We start from the raw sequence: 20,035 nt of genomic DNA on the forward strand, positions 1-20,035 counted from the left end.
CGGGACAGGGACAGGGACAGGGACAGGCCGGATCCTCACCCGGAGCGGTCGCGGCTCTGCCCGCGGCAGAGATTCATCCCCGCTGACCACGCTCTAAAGAGTCCGGAGAGCTGGGCTGGCGCTGGCTGGAGTGACAGGCAGACTTTTAAAAAGATATCTGTATAATGGATTTCATTTATAAGGGGATTAGGATGCCCTGGGGACTGATAAGGAGAGAGGGAGGCTTTTCCTGCTCTCAGCCAGGGCAGCCGTGCAGGCTCTCGGAGTGAGCAGCGACTCGGCCGCTCCCGATCCGTCCCAGGCAGAAGCAGAGGGACCAGTGGCACGGAGGGGCTCAGCCCCACACTGAGTGGGAGTTTACTTTAGGCTCAGCAGAAAACAGGGAATTAATGGTGGGGAAGGAAATATCCTGTCTTCGTTTGGGAGATAGTAAAGAAACGTTGTGAGCTGGGAGAGCAGGGGAATGGAGGAGACACTCAACTCTTCTGGGAGATGAATTTATGGAAGTATTTTGTATCCCACTGGTTTTAGCGGAGACTGGAGTTTAAAAACTGATGGAGTGATGTGGGCAGAGAGATGATTTTGTTCTGGGGCTCAGCGGGCACAGGGGGCATTGGCAGCACGAACTGGGCACAGAACTGCTGCCCACAACAGGCACCTCCTGCATCGCTGGGATTACAGAGGGCAGAGAAAGTAACGGGCAGAGAAAGAGCCTGGATTCATGTGCCACACACAGCTGAGAGACCGTGGAAGAAATCTTCCTGGGCAGAAGTTTACGCAGGCAGAAATTTTCCCTTCCACCCTTTTCAAAATGTCTTGTGAGTGACAGGAGGGTTGGAAATTGTGTCTGCATCCCCCACCTGGACAGAGGGTTGGAGAGCAGGAAAGGAGCAAAGCTTTATTTCATACTCCTGGAAGTACAGGGTTTTTCTAAATTGTTTCACAGAAGGGCTGGAAGGGGCCTCTGTCACCCAGGTTGTGGTTGCTGATGGAGAGGCACCCTCTCTTGGGCTGAGACAGGACACCTGGGGATGCTGCACTGGGAATCACAGTCCTCAGCCCAGTTCCTCCTCCCCTGGGACTGCTAATGGATGAGCCCAGGAGTCCTTGGCCATCTTCCGCCAAAAACAATCAGCAAAAAGACATTGTGTGGGCAGGTGAGTGGAAATTCCAGGACAGGTAGGGGGGAGCAACCTTGGGAATCTCTGCTTGAGGATCAAAGCTTCTGCATCTCCGATTTGGGGAGAGGATGGAGAGCCCAAGGCCTACACCCAGCATCCCCAATTTCCCCTGGCAAAGAGCAAAAATGGCATGAGGGGCAGGAGCAGGCCGTGCAGTGCCACAGGCTGGGAGCAGCCCGGCTCTGTGGGGTTGTTTGACAGCAAATTTCTCCTTCTTGACGTGCTGGGGTGGGAAACTGCCAGTGAGAAATAGGCAAAGATTGTTGGATGGAGTGGTGAGGGCACTCCCCAGTTTTTCGGAGCACAAGGGAGGGAGGTGAGGTGTTCTCCCCCTGTCCCAGGTGGGAATTGGAGGAGGAGCACAGGAGGAATGCTGCTGGCTTAGCAAGCCCTCGCTCCGGGCTTGCTGCCACATCCGTGCTGGGTCTGTGCTCTCCCAGCTGTTCCCTCCCCGATCCCATCCTCACAGCCTGCGTGCTCCAAGTTCAGGGCCCGGCTTGGAAAGATGGATGAGGTGTCCACGTCATCTTCCCTGTGGTATTTCAGAGCCATCCATCACCCAGATCCCTGCCAGGCTGCACGGGGTGGATCACTGGGATCTCTGCTTTGTTTTGACCAAGGGCAACAGTTTTCATTGGAATTATCATTAATTATCCTACGGGAATAATTCATGTCCCTTAATGGCAGCTCTGTGGGTACTCAGGGTGCAGGCTCAGGCAGTCAGACCAGTGTGGGTGAGGAGAGAGTGGACAGCACACTTGATTGGAAAAGGCAATTTTAACACACACTGGAGACTGTCCCAGGGTTTGCTTTGCTCTCACAGCCCCAAAAGGACTTTTCTTCAGGGTCCAGAGCGTCACCTCTGCCTGGTCAGGAGATGCTGTGGGGAGAGCTGAGCCCTGCGTACAGGGAGGGGAGGAGAGGGGAGGGAGGGGCAGTGCAGGCAGGTGAGACCTAAATCTCACTGTTGGCCTCCTCTTCATGTAAGGCCTTCCCCGGAGGGGTGGCCCTGGCTCTTCCTGGCCCACTGGCTACCCCAGCAGGTAGTGAGGCACGAGTAGGAGTCTGTTCCAGCAGCAAAGCGAGCCCTGGGGAAAGTGGCAGAGGCCTCAGGACACTGGAAATGGAACAGGGAAGAAGGAAGGTAAAGGTTGGGAAGAGCCGCAGACAGGAGGAAAATGTCTGGGTTTAAAAATCAGAGTTTGTGGTGCACGAGAGCAGCCTGAAGAGCAGGGATGGGTAAAGCCGCTCCCTCCTGGCGCTGCCAAGAGCCTGTTGTTTTCCAGCCCTATCTGATAAGCAGTGCAGAGCCAGCCCCGCGTTTTGCCGCCTTCTGTCGGTGCGGCCCGTCCCGAGCCGGGGCTGGTTACTGGCTCATCCTCCCCCTTTTGCAAGAGGGAGTCAGTTCTGGTTAATGTTGGAGATCGGAACGTGATTACCGAAAGCCTCATGAAATTAAATCCCTTCGCTTCAAAGCGGCCGGGGAGGGAGGGAGGGGAGCGTCCCTCTGCAGCGGCGGTGGCCGGGCGGATATTGAGAGCAGCCTGGTGGCCAGCGCTGCCCCGCGCACAATCGGGCTCTGACAGTGGGAAGGCAAATACAAACAGCAGCTTGTGTTTGCACACAAAGGCTCTGTGCCCCGCCATCCCCGGCCCCGGGCTTTACACCCTCGGCTCTCGGGCAAAAAGTCCTGGGAGGGTTGGAGGGAGGGAAACTCGGCTGAATATTTAGGGATGAATTGAACTGTGCAAACACGCCTTTGGGAAGCTCGCGGTGCAGCGCCTTGGATCAGCTGCCCGCCGGGGCTGGAACGCAACCGCTGCGCTTGAAAGGGCGACTTTCACGCTGAAGCAAAACGGGACAAAGGAAGATAAATGAAACGGGCTCCCGGCAGGGTTTGGTTTGTTTGTTTTTGTAACTCGGCTAATATTCCCGCATTGTTCAGCCCAGCGGCCCAGTGTCTGTCCTTCACACGCTGCTCGTAAATCGGGGCTTGGCGGGCGGTGCAGGCAGCGGGCGGTGCGGGAGGGACGGGACCGGTGGGACAGGGACGGGATCAGCGGGACAGGGACGGGATCAGCGGGACAGGGATGGGATCAGCGGGACAGGGACGGGACCGACGGGACAGGGATGGGATCGACGGGACAAGGATGGGATCAGCAGGACAGGGATGGGACCGACGAGACAAGGATGGTATCAGCGGGACAGGGATGGGATCAGCAGGACAGGGATGGGACCGACGAGACAAGGATGGTATCAGCGGGACAGGGATGGGACCAGCGGGACAGGGATGGGATCAGCGGGACAGGGATGGGACCAGCGGGACAGGGACAGGGACAGGGACAGGATGAGCGGGACAGGGACGGGATGAGAGTCTCCGGCACATGCCCTGGGGACTAGGGATTGTCCTCTGCGGCTCTTGCGGTGCCGGGAGTTGTGAGCTGGGCAGGTGTGAGCCGGAGCGGGGGTGCTGAGCCCTGTTCATTCCCAGCTGTTCCCGGATTCAGCCAGTGGCGGGTTTGGGCACAGTTCAACATCTAACAGAGATGTGTCAAGGGGGTCTGTGCACCAGCAGAGCTCTGCTGTCGGTTCATTCCTCAGATGAGCGTGGTATATCCTGATGATTTTCCATGGAGCTGGCAGCAAATCTGCCGAGATTTGTCCAAGTGGGGACATCCCAGGACCGGGCAAACTGTGGGTACGAGCGCTGATGTGTCAGCCCTCTCCATCCCATCCATCCCATCCCAGGACAAGGAACAGCGCTCATCTCCACCGTGTGCGTGCTCGGGGATGGATCCCTGCTGAGTGCAGAGCCTGCCCGTGGCTGATCCCGTGAGATGGACGTGAATTCGGGATTAGGGATTGCAGGGTGGACACAGCCAGGCTGATATAGCAGCTCGTTTGATTTTAAAGATTAGAAGATCCCCATAGCAAGCCTCTTGAAAATTCCCTTTCCCTCCGGATTTTAGGCAAGCAGATTTAACACCGCAACATTTCTCTAGTGTGAGCTGAGTAAGCAAAATTTAATAATCAGCTGCATAATAGTTTAGATTAAATCAAAGAGCAAGAGCAGCGTCGCCTTTAAAACATTTGAATAACATTTAATATCCTCTGTAGCATTTACTTTTCACAAGCCTCTGCAAAACCGCCAAATGCTCACAGAAATTTGGCAAACTGACTTCTGCACAAATCCAGCCCCTCAGTTGAGCTGTTTGTTAGTCTCCACTTCGCAAAGTTTCACCCAATCAACAACAACAAAAAAAATCCCAACAAAACCCCAGACAGCGCCTCACGTGCTGGGGGCGACCAAAGAAATCCCCTGATTTGGGTGACCAATGAATGTCCCCAGCAGTGAAAAGCGAACAATTTGTCGGCAGCCCCTGCACTTGAAAACGAATGATCCAAATTATTCAGTGAGTCTCCCTGGATAGTGAATCCATTGAAAGGGGATCGAGACAGAGTCATAAATTATTCATTACCCAGAAGAGAATGAAATGCATATAATCATAACAATAATAATAACAACAACAATCGTTACACTAATAATAGCAACCAGAGGCCAGGCAGCTCTGCCCGGAGAACCAGAGAGCCATGAAACCTCCCAGACTTTATTTTCCATTTACCCCAGCCCCTATTTAGAGCAGCTGTGTTAAATAAAGGAATGTGAAGTGGCTCGACATTTGGAATAAATCTATTTATTGCCAATAATTGGACCTGCTTGCCTTGGTTGGGGGTGATGGACTTTGTGCTCAGGTCCTTGGCAGGTAGCAGCTCCGTGAGCTCCCACTCATCCCTGGTAATTGCTCCATAGAATGGATTTCTCCGTGTCCTGGGCTGCTTTCAAGGAGCCTTTGGAAGTGGCTGCAGCGGAGGCATGTCCTGTCCCTGGAAAATTTATAGGTGTCCATGGGCTGAAAGAGAAGTGGGAAGTGCTGGCCTGACACATATCCCTGGGATCTGACTCTTCCTGGCGTGAATGGGACCTTGATTGCGGAGTCACCCGGGAGCATTGAGCAGTGCGGGAGCTGAGGAGAGGCACAGCACTTGTCACCCAGCCCGCGAGTTTCCTGCTGCGGCTGGCACGCCTGGCCTTGGCCGGGGAGCCCCGCCGTGGATCCGCCTCCGTTCGGTGCCTTTCAGCCTCCCGGCAATTCTGCTGCCCTTGGGACACCAGATTTCCTTTGGTCATCTTTGACTTGGAAGCTCCTTCCAGCAGCCCCCCGGGGGAATTTTCTCCATGGGGAGCTCTCTCCTGGGTGATATTGAACATTCAAATACATTTCTATGCCCGCACCGTGGTGGAAGGAGCCCGGCTACCACTTTGGCATGCAAATGAATCGCCGTTCGCAGCGCAGGGGCTCAGCCGTGGCACTCGGCCATCTCCCAGGCATTTCCCACAGGTCGCCCCGTGGTCGCAAGGAGGGGTCGGAGGGGCCGGAGGGTCCTTTCTGAGACTCCCTCGGAGCTTTCTCCACCCGCTGCTCCCCGGGAGGAGAGGGGAGGGGTCCTGCTGTTCCCTGCATGCGGGGAAAAATGATATTTTTAAAGCTAAGGAGCAGCAGGTTGGGCCGGGAAGGGGTGAAGCACCCGCCTCGTCCGGCTCCATCAGCGTTGGGTGCTGCAGGGGGGGCTCAGCACCCACAGGGTTGGGGTCGGGTGGGTCAGTGCTGCAGCAGGACCAGCCCAAGGGCTGGTTTGGACACCAGTGCTGAAATAGTGTCACAGAGATGGCTTTTGTCTGGTGAATTTATGTTTGGTAAATTAATGTGCAGCTCAGGCTGAGCCTGCCCAGGTGGGGAAGGTGTGCAGGAGGGGGGAGATGAGGCAGAGCAGGGCAGGGCCCGGCGCTGAGCCGGGTGCCATCAGCTGGGCTTGGGGACACGTGGGACATGTGGGGCCCTCCCTGTGGCACGGCAGGAGGGCTGAGCTCGCAGAGCTCTGCTGCGGGGCAGCTGCAAGGCAAGGAGCAGAAGAAAGAGTTCCTGCTGGCATTTTTGTTGGAAGTCGCCTGAGTATTAAGTGGAACACGGTTTTCATTACCAGCTCCATTTTGGTGCAATAAATCACGAACTAGAAACACACTTCTGCCCTCAGTTCTGAGTGGCAGTAACCAGAGGCAAAATCCAGCCTCGGCTTTAGCGTTACAGCCCATATGGTCACCTTTTGGAATTAATTTCTTCTGGTAATTTCTGTGTAATTAGACAGAACTGAAGGCTGCTTCCTCTCCTGGGCAATTAATGGTGCTGATCTCGTGCCAAAGGTGCACTTTGGAGCCCACAAACCTGTGAGGAGAGACAAGCTCAGCCTCCAGGTAACAATCTGGACCCTCAGCAAGGGGACCCTGGACATCCCCGGGGTCCTGGGAGGAGATGGGGCCACCAAGCAGCAATTGAGCACACAGCAAGCCCTTGCTGCTGGGCTGTAAAGAGAGCACGGAGTGTTTGTGCAAGCTCCAGCTGCTGCTGGAATATTTGGGAGGTCATTCCTGCCGAGCAGGCTGCAGGAACCTGTAATTGCAACAGATGCTCTCCGACAGCGGCGGCCCCGTGGGGGAGCAGAGCTGCTCATCCCCCAGGGCACGAATCTAATTTATATCTCATAAGACAGTTTTATTTTTCGGGATTACCGATGGATTCCGTGCCAGAGAGCCCTGCGGGCTCCGGCCGCTGCCTCGCTCCTGCCCCAGACAGGGGGAGTCAGGGTCGTAAAAGAGACTCCTCGTGCTGGGTTATGAGGCCTATAAAATTATCCCTGTTAGGAGCTGGCTGCCCGTTTAAACGAGCAATTTAAATGGATAACAAAGGCAGCCCCTCGCCCCCCTCGCAGCTCCTGTACAAACCGGAGTTTAGGTGGGGAGGAGAGCCGCGCTGGGTTTGTGTGAGTCAGCCTTCTGTGTGCTCAGATGCTGCTCCGACGATGCTGTTTGTGTGCAAAGAACTCCAGTTCCAATGAGACAGAGGGAGAGCAGCGGCAGGAGGAGGAGAAATCATTTCTCGCCTCACCGCTGCTTGCCGTGGACTTTGGGTGGAGCCCTTCTTTCTCTGCATTTGCTCGGGCATTGGATGGAAGGGTGGCCCTGGCCGCCTGTGGACTGAAGGATTTGCTCCTGTTCTGCCAGAGGCAACAACACAGCCCCGAGCAGGAGAGTCTGAGACCAGAGGGGAAGGTGCTGCCTCCAGGAGTTTGGCTGCCCTGAGGGCTGGGGGTTGGAGAGCTCCTGCAGCCCCTCCTTTGCTCTGGGGGCCCCCCAAAGCCAGCCCCGGCAGTTTGCAGCTCGGTGGGGCACAGAGCACACAGTCCCCAGCTTCCCCCAGCTCCAGCTGCTGTCTTCAGCTTCTTGAATTGCAGGAGCAGTGATTTCACCTCTTTGGCTGGTTCCTGGGGTTCTGTGAGTGGTGCCCTTTCGAGGTAAAGTCCCCCTGCCCTGAGATTTGCTCTTGGGAGAAAATTAGTAGAAACCTGGGGGGAAGGGATTTTTTTGCATCTCCTGTGCATCCAGCTCTGAAAATCAGACTCATTTGGTCAGGGGGTGCAGCTATGTTGGGTGAATGTTTCCATCCATGGGAGGACTCTGCAGGTCAGCCCATCACATCTGTGCTTGGGAGCTTAAAATCAACTCCCTGTGCTCAGTCCCAGTTTGAGATCCCAGGCAGAGAAGTGCTCTTCAAGCCACAGGTTGTCATCTGGTTCCAGAGTGAACACACCCGGTAATGGTGAGAGCAGCTGGTCCTTGCCCTGCTGGCTGGGACAGCGCCATCCCTTCCCAGACAGCTTCCCCCACCTTCCCACCTCAGCTCCCAGCTCACAGGCTCGCATTTCCCCGCACCCCTTCCTCTCATGGCAGCAGAGAGAACCTGGGAAAGCAGGAGCTGAAACCCTCGATGGCAAACAGAAAAAAAATGACCAAACCTTCTCAGAGGAGAGAAAACCCTTCTGGTTTTAACCCCCACCAGCACCGTGCTCTGGAGCTGGGGCTGTGTGTGGATCTGAGCACTTTTGGGGACACAAAGGGACAGTCCAAGCTCTGTCTCTGCTCCGGGCTGGATGCTGGGGAAGTAGCCACAGCCTTTAAACAACTCTCCAGGCTCCCAGCCTCCTGAGAGTTTAATTTTTGGGAAGCTTTAACATCCCCAGCTTACCAAGCTCTGAAAGAAAGGTCAGCTAATCCTCCACAGCATCTGAATGAATTCAGGCCCAGAAGTGAGATTACTAAACAGGGAAGCGGGAGGCCGGCAGAGCTGCATGGATACAGGGACCCTTCCCATAGTCAGGCCTGGCTTTCTAAAGAAATGGACCTTTTATTCCAGTTCTCATCCCCCAGCAGGAGGGAGGGTGGGCAGACGTGGCCAAAGCACCCAACTCTCCTCCCCCAGCAGCAGGGCTTGGTGGAGGGGAGCCCTGAAAAGAGACCCTGAGGGTCCCCATCCATGGAGGGACAGGGGGACACTGGGGTGTCCTGTGGGCACTGAGCAGTACCCATGGCCTTTGGATACCTTGCTCAGGGTGTCAGCTTAAGCATTTAGGAAAAAAAACCCCAAAATCAGTGACTTGTGTCCTTCTTTGGATGCTTGAGTGGCTCCAGCTCTGAGGGCACTGAGGTCCCAGCAGGCACAGGCATAGGGTGTCACTGTGCCAGACCACAGGAATTCAGGGCATTGTGGCCATTGCTGTGCCCCCAACACCTGCCCCGTGGCTGAGGTGGCCTTTGTGGGACACCTGAGCTGTGTCTGGGCTGAGCAGGGCGAGGTGGGTGCCTGGGGAGGGCAGTGCAGGCATCCCCTCCCCGCGCTGCACTCACCCTCCTCTGGGAGCCCCCAGGGGGATGACATGACAGCACCACTAAGGACGAGCTTTTCTCCTGCAAATGCAGCGTCCTGTTCAATGCTGGAGGAGCAGAGCCCATTGAAAGCCTGCAGGCAGCAGCCCCGGGCGTGGATGCCCTGCGGATGAGCCATGGTAACCTGGCTACAAGTGTGACAAGCAGACACCCAGACCTCGAGCCTCCCTGCCAGGCTCCCCAGCTCCCCAGACTGGGTATTCAGGCCACAGGGGCTTCTCTATTGACCTTGAGACACTGTTCTGCATGGGAGAATTTTCTCTCTTTCTCTCCTGGTAACTGCAGAACTGAGAGTTTGCAGTTGGAAGGTTTCACTCCCACCACAGCAAGCTGGTGACTCAGCCAGGAGCTGCTGGTCCAGTGGTGGCCCTTCATTCCCAATGTCCAGGGGCCAGCTGGGAGGAAAGGATGCTCTTTGCAGGCATGCTGTGATGGCTGCAGCAGGGTGGGATGCTCCATGCCCACCAGCAGAGCACGCCCAGTGCCAGGTCCTCTCCCCAGTTCTGTCTCCCACAAAGCACTGAGGGCCCTTCCCCCCTCACTGGGGGTATGTGATGAGAAAAGCACACCCAGCTCCAAGTGGAAGCCCGAGGTCAGACCTTCTCCAAGGCTTGGATTCTCTTGCAGAGCCCTGGGAGAGGCCACAGCAGAGCTGAGGCTGCCTGGCCCTGTGACCCCCTCAGCTCTGGGTGCCCATCTGCAGATCCTGTAGCTTTGCACGTCCCACAGGGAGCTCAGCGTGTCCCAGCTATCCCAGGAAAAGAGGGGAGAGGGATCACTCATCCCCCCTCAGCACCCTGTGGGACTCCTTGGTGGTCCCAGATCCCTCCTGCAGGGAATAAACTCCTGGTGCGGGTGGGAGGGATCTGTGTGGGGAGAGGTTTTAACACAAGCCCTGGGCACAGCCATCCAGATCTGTTCCAGGGGCACCTGTGCTGCTGTGAAATCCAAAGTTTAATTAATGGTAACCTAGATTCTTAGTGAATGCCCAAATTACAGTGAGGAAATGCCTAAAGCCATGCCTCAAGTTGGCTTCCACTGGCAGGATCAGGGCAGGGGCAGAAAGGTGCCCTGCAGGGCTCTGGGATGTGCTGGAGCAGCCAGCCAGGAGCAGTCTTCCTTCACTGTGACACCTGTGACAGCAGCAGGGACAGCCTGGTGCCACCAGAGGCAGTTTGAGAGCAGCCTGTGGGGATGAGTGCAGAGGAACAGGATAGGAACTCACACAGAGGGAGAGGTGCAGGACAATCACGAGCTGCAGGGCTGAAACCAGCCCCATCTGCCTTTTGGGGAGGTGCTTTTCATTCACTTTTGGGGGGAGTTTCCAACTGCAGCCCTGATTAGAAACCAAATTGATGTTGGAGTGTCTGAGCATGACATCTGGTGTGACATGCAGCCTCTGTCCTGGGGAAACTGAGGCAATGAGCAAGGCAGTGGCCACCAGAGAGGCTCCCTGGCCCTGATTCTCTTGCTTTCCCCACTCCTGCACTGGATTTCCTCCAATTCTTGCTTTACTGGGAGGAAAGAGAGGAGACAGATCCATGCTGTGCTGGGGAGCATTAACCTGGAGACTGTGGGCTTCTGGGGATTCTCATTTAGCTCGGCCTGATTTCGGACTGGGCTGATTTCAGGTGTACCTGAACATTTCCATCTCATTTTGCTGTCCCTAAATAGGGACAAACATTAACCACAGGCGTCTGTGGGACAGATCCAGTGAGCCCCCTGACCTGGCAAGAGGTGGAGAGGGCTGTGCCAGGAGTGAGAAGAAGGGCACAGTGCTGTCTTTGGCAGGATAAGAGGGTCCATCCCGTGTCCCTGCCTGTCCCCTCGTGTCCCAGCCCTGGGTGAGCCCATCTGAGCCTCCCCATCCCCTCCTCAGCTCCTGTTTCTCCAGACGTTGCCCCCAGCTATTCAGCCTCTCTCCGGATCATTAAACATATTGAGCAACACCAGTCCTGTGACTGGTTAATTAGTAAAGACCTGACTAATTAGTTAATCGTGTTTACCGAGTGCTTTGAGAGTGCTCAGTGTTATTATTTTTAATTATGACTGGCCCGGGGTGCCCCTCCCCTCTGCATGCCAAGCCTTGCAGGGTTCACAGCCTTTGTCTCTGCTACCCCAGTGTGGCTTTGGGATGGGAATTTGCCTCTTCTCCCCTTGTCACCAGGTGTTCTTTACAGCCTCTTGGGGAGGATTTAGAGAAGCCCCTCACAAATTTCCACACACCCTGGCACACTGAGCTGGCTCTTCCAAAGCCATCCCACACCTGGAGGAGTCAGGGGTGGCTCTTGGAAGGCTCTACAGAGCAGAGCCTCTGTGCTCCCCTCATCCCACATCCCTCTCCCGACCTTAAGGGAAGATCAGCTGACATCCAGCCTTGCTCTCCCTCCCAAGCCCAGCCCTCCGTGCCGTGGACACCTCGGATTTGAGAGCCTCCCATTCTATATGAGGGAAATTAGATTCCCAAATCTGAGTGGGGCTGGTCAGAAGGAGAGGACAGGCAAAGATTTGATCTGCCCAGAAGAATGTGAATGGGGTTTGTTAGTCAGGGGAGAGTCTTGGCATCTCTAAGAATCACCAAGTCTGATCTCCTTGGGACTGTCTTAATTCATAAAAATGTCATCAGCTTGTTAAGCACCCTCATAAAGAGTCCCAGTCACCCCTTATCACTGTGGGATCTGCAGGGGAGGCTGCCAGCACCAGCTGCAGGAGCAGACCCACCTCCAAAGAGCACTGAGAGGGGAAATCTGGCTCTGGAGCAGACAGTGAGCTGGGAAAGTCACCCAGGGCTGGCACAGGAGCAGGGCTTGGGAATTTTTCTGTCCCTGGGAGTTGCACATGGCCAGTGACAGTGACACTAGGGCTGCTGCCTTCACCCCAACCCTGCTGTCCCCAGGCTGCAGCTGGGAGCTCTTTGCTTCTGCTCTTCTAGAAAGCCCTCAGAGCTGAGGTCAGGCCTGCCACCCCCAGGTGACATTGAATGGCTGATGCCACACTTGGTCTGTGCTGATGGGGATGTTGCTGCAGGATCGTGGAGGTGCTGGCTGGGAAGTGGGGAGCTGTTTCCCTTTGCACTCCAAATTTCCTCCTGGAAATCCTCCCTACCTTCATGGCTGCCAGTGAAGGGCAGAGCAGCCTAAAATGGGCATCAATCAGAATGTCAGTGATAATGAGGATGGAGCCTAGCCTTAGGCTCTGCAACTGGTCCTTGCACTGGCCATACTGGTCCAGAGGAAGCACCTGCTGGTGGAGGATCCTGCTCCCAGTCTGAGCAGCACCAGATTGCCTGGGAGGTGCTTGAGTATGGAGCAGGCACGTGGCAGTTGGGGTTTTTCTATTGTTTGGGGGTTTCTCTGTAATTTGGGGGTTTATAGGGAGTTCTGAACCACAGATGGGATCCTGAACCACAGATGGGATCCTTTCAGTTCATTTTAGTGACATATCAATAGTAAGAGTGGTTTAATGGATTCCACTTCCACGGATCACACATCTAGGACATTTTCAAGTTTTTTATATGGATTAACTGGTGTGGGATAAGGGCTTAGAAGAGGGTGGGACTGTTTGGAGTCTGGAAATTTGATTCTCAGCTGTGCTGCATTTGTCTCCCTGTGTGGATGATCAGAAGGGGCCCTGCACTCTGCGTGGGCTGTGGCCCCAGCCCGTTGTCACCCCTAGGAGGGAGCCCATGGGTTACTGGATGCCTGCAATCAGGGCAGGAGCACCAGAGCTGTTTAGTTTAGTCCACAAGACCAATTTTCCTCCTTGTCTAACCCCCTCCCCACCATCCTCCTGTCAGAACCCATTTCTTTGCTCCACAAAGCTCCTTCCACAGCCAGGGACGACCCCAACTTCCCACTGCTGCCGTGGGGGAAACTCCTTTCCTGCAAAGTCCTCCTGGGCAAGGCAAGACCCCAGGCCCTGCTCCTCAGCCTGACAGGGTGGCACCATGTCCCCAGGTGTCAGAGCTGTCCCTCTGCCCCAGCCCAGCCGTGGCCTCAGCGTTCCGAGGCAGGAGGAGAGGCTGTTCCATCTCTGCCTCTTCAGACAGAGAGAAACCAAGGCAGGCAGGAACGGAGGAAGGGAGGGAGACAAACAGGGCTGCACCTGGGAGATGTCATGGTTGGTTTTCCAGCTCCAAATGGGCAGTGACAGCAGCTCCATGGGGGCGTGAGTAGGCGGAGCAGGGCAGATTTATGGCCGTGGGTCAGGCTCAGGCTGAGCCAAACCTCCTGCCTAGCATCAGTTTTATGAACAAGATGAAGTGCAGAACGTCCAGTGCAGGCACCCTGTGAGAGGAGAAACCCTGGAGAGCAGGAGCAGGGAGTTCTGTGAGGGGCCATCCTGCCCCTCTCCCTGCTCTGCTTGGGGCTCTCCTTTCCAGGCTGGGTTTGGGATTGCAGTGAGCAGGCATGAGCAGCCCCCAGCAGCTGCTGGGTCTGGTCCCACAATCCCATAGAACTCACGGGCTGTGAGCCATGAGCAGAGCAGCTGGAGGCTGAAGGAAGCAGGAGGCAAGAGCTCCCCTCTTTCAAAACAATAAAATTCACAGCAATTCCCAGCCCTGCAGGAGGGAGCAACGCCAGAGAACTGAAACCTCAGAGACAATTCCAAATTCACCCTGTTGGGCATGGGGATTGCCAGGCCAGGGAGATGCCGTGGAGATTGTCACTGTACCACAGGACACGAGGGCCCAAGCCCTGCCAGGGCTTCCCTTTCTGGCCAGACACCCAGACTGAAACTCTTGTAAACTCAGAACCTCATAGAAAAGATTAAGCAAAATTCCTGGAGGCTCCTGGCTCTCCCTGAGATCAGCATGGGACAGACCTTTCTCCCAGATGTGGTGAGATTGTCACTTCATCACCGTCTGGTACTGAAAGCTGCGTTTCAGCTGGGCTTTGACGAGTAATTGATGGATGATGCAATGGTTATTGTGACTGCAGTGTCCCCAGATTGTCCTCTTTGGCAATGCCTTTTGATGTCCCTCTTCAAAGGACAGTGGCAGATCCTGCCCTTTCCTGCGAAGGGGTGACCAGGAAAGTCTTGGCAAACACAAAGAAAGTGCCTGTGGTGTTGAGGTTGCTCCTCCTTCATCCCAAATCCTTCACCTGAGGCAGGTGAGGTATTTTTCTGATACTTTTGCTCCATTAGACCTTGTGGCATCTCCCCAGGTGAATTGGGGGGATCAGTGCAGTTGTTTGCCACGAGGTGCTGGGTACCCACACAACACCCTGGGCAAACCAAGGGCACAGCTCAGTGGCCCTTAATGAGTTACAAATCCTCAGCTTGGATCCGTAATAGGATGGAAATGCCGTTATTTATTTATGGGATTTGAAGGGCTCATTTCATGTTGGATAAAACCGATGGAAGAGCTGGTGGCAGCTGCTTCTCTGGAGTTAATGGAAGCATCCCACTGATCCCAGTGGGAGCAGGGCAGAGCTCTGAAGGGAATGCCAGCGCTGGGATATACCTGTATTGCTCCCTCGTGCCGAGGATGGAGGGAATGCCTGTCCAGGCAGCTCCTGCTGCGCCAGCTGCAAAGGGCACAGCTCTCCAAGTGGCTCCGGGTGGCCCAGGAGGCTTCCATGCCACAGTGGATTTATTTTCCAGGGCAGCCATAGTCAGAGCTCAGCTCCCTCCACCTTCACTCCCAGCTTTTGCTCTGGTACTGCTGTGCTACCTGGTGAGCTCCAGAGAGCTTCTGGCTCAGTGAGGCTGCCCAGGACATTCACCCAGAGCCTGCCAGAGAGCTCTGGGGCTGCCCAAGGCGGGCAGGCATCCTCCTCCAGCTCAGTCAGGCAGATCAGTGATGTTCCTCCTGCCCAGCCAGGCAGGTCAGTGATGCTCCTCCAGCCCAGCCAGGCAGGTCAGTGATGCTTCTCCAGCATGGCGAGTGGCTGTGCTGAAGGTTTGGGAGCAGCTGGTTGTCCTGCAGCTGGATTTGAGCCTGGCTGTGGCTGGGAGGGTTCCACAGCCCCCAAAGGCGCTCAGCAAAGCCCGACCTGCAGGGAATGGGGCAGGAGGAGTCTCTGTCCAGGGAGTGGGGAGCTCCTTCCTGAGCCTTGGAGCCACATCCCCCACAGCTCTCAGAGTGGGACATGGGGCTGGGGGGTGGGAGAGGAGGCTCTGTGGGGACATGGGGAACTTGGTGCAGGAGGGGATGAATGAATGAAGGATCTTGAGGAGGTCAAATGTAAGGATTCCTTCATTCTTCCAGCACTGTGGGCAAGCCATGGAGCTGCTCACACTTGGATGCAGGGGATGACAGAGGGTTTTGTGGCCTCAGGGAATGACTGGGGGGGCTCAGATGCTCTATTGACATGTAAGGGGAGCTTGACTCCCTCTTTGTGTTTGTGCTGGTAGGAGAAAATTGAGCATTGTCCACACACCTTGGGATTGGGAAGGGGCAGCAGCTCGGCCTTGTTCCTCGGGAGCAAAGCCCAGAGAGGGCCGTTCAGCAGGGAAAGCCATGTCAAAGGAGGGATATAATGGCAGATTACAGGGAATTCCTGGGGTGGCATTGAGCTGCCCAGCCCTGCTTAGCCCAGGCATTAACATTCATTGTGCTGCCCGTTCCCCCAGCCTCTGCCTCACAGGAAAACCCGAGCTGTCCCTGCCCCACAGCCCCGTTTGTGCTGTCACGGAGTCATTGACAGGCTGCCCTTTCATGCACATGATCATCTCCCCAGGAATCTTTCCCGAGGCATTTTGATGCCGCGGTTTGTCAATGGTGGCCCGGAAAGGGCTGGGCTGTGCCGCAGGGTGCCCGAGGTCCGGAGAGCTGAAGGTCCATTCAGCACAAGAATACCCCAAGCCAGCAGGTGGGACACGGGAACCCTTAATCCCAAATCATCTTTCTTGCTGGCATCCTTTTTTTGCTGGGAATGATGATGATTGTGGGCAGCAGCGAGGCGTGGGCTCGCCCCTGGGAGAGCGATATTATTCCCCTCCTTTTGTGCCCGGGCCCATGTTTGAATTGGGAAACAAAGCTGAGCAGCTTGTGCCTCCTGTTGGAAGCCTTCCTATCCCGCTGGGGATCCGGGACCTTTTCATCTCAGCCCGTGCACTCCAGAGGCTTCTGCCTCTTCCCATCTTTAAGTCTTTAGTAAATATCAGAAAAGAGAAAATAAAGGCGATCCCCAGGGCTCGGAAGTGTTACCTTCCCTACATTAAACAGAGGGGGGGAAAAGAAAACAGATATTTATCCTCATTTTAGCATTTTTCATGTGGAGCTTGCAGTGAGTAAATAATATTTAGTCTGATTTTGCAAGCTGGGGACGCTGTGGAGCAGGATGGATTTTGCTCTTTGTGTGTGTATCCCAAATTCTGGGGGGAGCCATGGGAAGGGGAACAAAGCGCTGCCAGGCAAATGCCAGCTCAGATTCTCCATGCCAGCAATTCTGGAGCCAGGGCAGGCAGGGAAAGGGAGAGCTCAGCCCCCCTGGAACCATCTGGATACAACTTAGCTGCAAACCAGGCTCCCTAAAACTAACCCAGCACTCAGGAGGGGCAGCAGGCAGAGCAGGGAGGTTGTGTCCTGTAGGGAGGAAAGTTAGATTGCTGCTAAGAAAGAAACAGTTTAAAAACATCCAACTCCTTTTAATTTACAGTCTCAGATTTGATGTGAATGTTTGATGGAAACTCTTCCCTTTCCATGAAGTTTTTGATTATCTGATGGAAGGCAATTCAAAACAGGACAGGAATATTTCCCTTTTTTTTCCTTTGAAACCCAAACTTTTGGCTTGGCTTTCAAAACACCAAATGAAATCATTTAAATCTGAAATACACCCAAAAATATTTCTACTACGTTTCCATGTTTTTCCTTGGAAAAAGGAAAAGTCTTCCTCCCACAGCCTCCAAGCCCCCTGTGATTTCTGTCTGAGGCTCATACTGTGATCAGCTCTAGGTTTGACACCCAGGCATGTTGGCAAAAGCTAAGCTCAGCTCCCCAGCTCAGGCTCTGTGCTCTGACATCAACAGCAGTTTCACAATTCCCTGTTATTCCTTGTGCAGAGGAACACCACAGGAAGAGGTTTCCTGGCACGGATTTGGGGATGGCACTTCTTCATCTGACTAATGATGTTCACATGTGGTTGTTGTTCGTTCTTTGCTCTTTAATACTTCCTTTTCCTCCAAAGCCATTTCCAGGCCAGGTTTGCAGTTGGGTTCATCTGATGGCTCCAGGGGAGCTGTTGTCCCTGGTTCTGCTGTCCCTGCAGGCTGATGTCCCTGGTTCTGCTGTCCCAGGAGCTGGGTGGCTCAGGGGACATTCAGAGTGTCCCTTGCCCACCATGCCGTGTCCCCTCTGCAGAGAGCTGCTCCCTCAGGAACATTCCTCCCTCCCCAGCAATGCGAGCAAGGTGGGGGCTGGTCCCCAGAGCCAGGACAGGCTGTGAGCAGGAGCTGTGAGGGAGCTCAGGGCTGGGGGTCACAGAAAGCACCAAAATCTGCTCCTGCCAGCCCTGGAGCAGTGGGGGGACATGGGGGGTGACCAAGGTCCCAATCCCACATCTCCGCAGTGACCAAGCCCTGGAGTAGGCACGAGGGCACAAGGCAGAAGCCCAAATTTTCCCATACAAGCAGGTGTGTGACTGGGAGCTCACGGGAGAACAGCCCCTTCTCAAGACACTCCTGAGCAGCTGCAGGGCCCCAACTCCCCACTGCTCTGATTTTCAGCCCCTGGGTCAGTGAGGCTGAGCCAGGTCCCCCTGGTGCAAACACAGGTGCAGAAGGACTGAGTTTGCTGCCCTGGCTGTTTGAAGAGTTCCCAGAAGCCAACCCCTGGGCTGGGAGAGCATCTGGGGCTCTCTCCATCTCCTGTCCCAGGGCTGGCAGTGGCAAACACCACCAGCAGCACTTCCGAGGGGGACCTGCCACCTGTGGCACTGTAGTGACAAAGGAATGCTTTAACTTTAAGCCCCACCTGGTGTGCTGGGGCTGATTTAAAGCTTTTCTCTGGGTGTGTGGGTGAGGGCTGTGCATATGCCCCGCTCCAGTCAGGAATGCAGCCGCAGCGACTGCACTGAACGCTTGGATCCAGCTCCCTGCAGCCCTGCAGGTTCCCCCAGGACTCCCAGAATTGCTCCATTTGGTTTGCTGTGCCTCATTATTTCCAAGTTTTCCAGCCCTAATGCCAAAGGAGGCTGTATTCGATGTAATTATTACTCAAAACTTTGAAAACTTAAAGGAGGAAAAATAGGCCATTAAACAACTAAGGAGCAAAGTAACAAGTGTGAATTATGGCCCTGCCCTGTGGTTTGCCTGTGATGGGTTTGTTCCACCCATGGAGAGATGCTGGAGAAGGGAAGGTTGAGTGGGTTGTTTTGCTTAATCTCTCTGCTGTCAGAGTGGCAGTCCCTGGAGAATGCAGATCTATAGAGAAATGTGCCTCCCTTTGAAAGGCAGCGCACATGCCCAGCTCCCAGCAAAGGACTTTTGTTCTGCTCTGATTTATACAATTCTCTGGGGCCAGGAGAAGTGGCTGTCATGGTTGCAAGGATTACTCGCGACTGGAGGCAAGGGTGGACTGTGCTGGAATAATTTGTTCTCTTGGCTGGGCACGGAGATCCTGCTCCCCCTTCCGCAGGCGCTGGCCCCTGTCCCCCAGCCCTCACCCACGAGGGGATGCTGACCCCCAAGGTCCTGCTCTGCCCTGAGGCTGCCCTGCCACAGGGCAGCCCTGTCCCTTCCCAGAGTGAGTCACAACCTGGGGACACTCCTACCCGTGGCCCAGGGCTGGAAGGGGACACTGAGTATCTCACCCAGAGCAGGGGATGCTGCCAGCAGCTCACTGCACACCTTAGAACGTGCCCAGGGCTGAGGTGCAGCACCCCAGAGGTGGCAGCTTCTCCCCTGTGGTTCAGCAAGGGAATTGGGATGTGTGGGGGCTTCCCCCCATGGCCACAGTTTGCTCATGCTCTGAGTGCACCCTATGCAAGCTCTCCATGAGGAGCATCCCCTGCACACCCAGGGCCCTGGCACAGCCTGGGGTGAGGTTTCTAAACTCCACTTGAAGACAAGGAAGGCGTCAGAGCCTGTTCCTGGTGTCCAGGGATGTCCCCAGGGCTCCTGGAGCAGTGAGCACATGGTAGTGGATGTGGGCCTGTCCTGTAGAGCCCAGTAGCTTCAGAGAGCTCCATTTGTCCATCCAAGGGTCACCTACCACCTCCAGCAGCACCTCCATCCTTCCAGTGAAGGACGTGACTTCACTTATCTGCTCCCGGAATTTCTCTGCTTGTTTGTTTTGTTTTCGTCCTGGGAAGAGGAGGAGGAGGAGGAGGGTGGTGCCTCCCGACGCTCAGGGCTGGCCACCTCTGAACCCCAGTGCCAGAAGCCCTTTTCATGCTCAATAAATTTTATTGGGAAATCTGTTTCTCTTGGGGGAGGGGTGGTGTGGTGTGCGTTTCTTTGCTCCCCCGGTAACGCACCATGAAAGGGCTCATTAAACGCCGGCTCCTCGCTCTGATGAATCCTTCCAGGCAGGCAGAGGTGACACAGACTGATGGCATTTCCAGCCGGGCTGTCCCCTGGGACTGCCGAGGCGGCCGGAGGAGACGCGTTAGACGCTGCCGAGGTTGCTCTTGGCTCCGGCGCTCATTTGTGGTGGAGAAATGCCTGAGGAGCCAGGCAAAGGCTGTCTCCCCGGCGGGACCGGCAGGGCTTGCTCTCGTGGACATTCCATGGACTGTCCCAGGAACACGAGCTGTTCCCAGCCTCCGGGAGGGCTGGGGAAGGTGAGGGAGGGACATCCCTGCTGCTCACACGGATCCCGTGGCACAGAGCGGCGCTGAGGACTGCTCCCAGAGCGCTTGTCTGCACCAGGTTGTTTTGTTAACCTCAGGCTGCAGCCTGGCCCTGCCAAGGCTCTGATGTTCTTGGAAAACCCTGGGCTAACGAGACACCTTCCCAAACAAGAGCTGATTAAGGGACTGCCTGGCCGCTGGCTCAGCAGGCTCAGCTCCCAGCAGACAGCACCGAGGTGGATCTCCCTGGATCTCAGTCATTCCCAGTCCTCAGCACT

At 55.4% G+C, this 20,035-nt stretch overlaps 1 protein-coding gene and 1 long non-coding RNA gene across 2 annotated transcripts in view; both read left to right on the top strand.

Moving 5' to 3' along the window:
- The window catches only part of NTN1 (netrin 1), an 87,352-nt gene that overhangs the window by 8,026 nt on the left and 59,291 nt on the right, over positions 1–20,035 (top strand). The gene's annotated exons all lie outside the window — the stretch shown is intronic.
- On the top strand, positions 2,827–4,858 carry LOC117005484. Its single transcript, XR_004419834.1, has 2 exons — positions 2,827–3,081; positions 3,783–4,858. It is a non-coding gene; the product is annotated as an uncharacterized LOC117005484 (long non-coding RNA).

The sequence above is a fragment of the Catharus ustulatus genome, chromosome 20 (assembly GCF_009819885.2).
Source record: "Catharus ustulatus isolate bCatUst1 chromosome 20, bCatUst1.pri.v2, whole genome shotgun sequence".
Classification (NCBI taxonomy): Eukaryota; Metazoa; Chordata; class Aves; order Passeriformes; family Turdidae; genus Catharus; species Catharus ustulatus.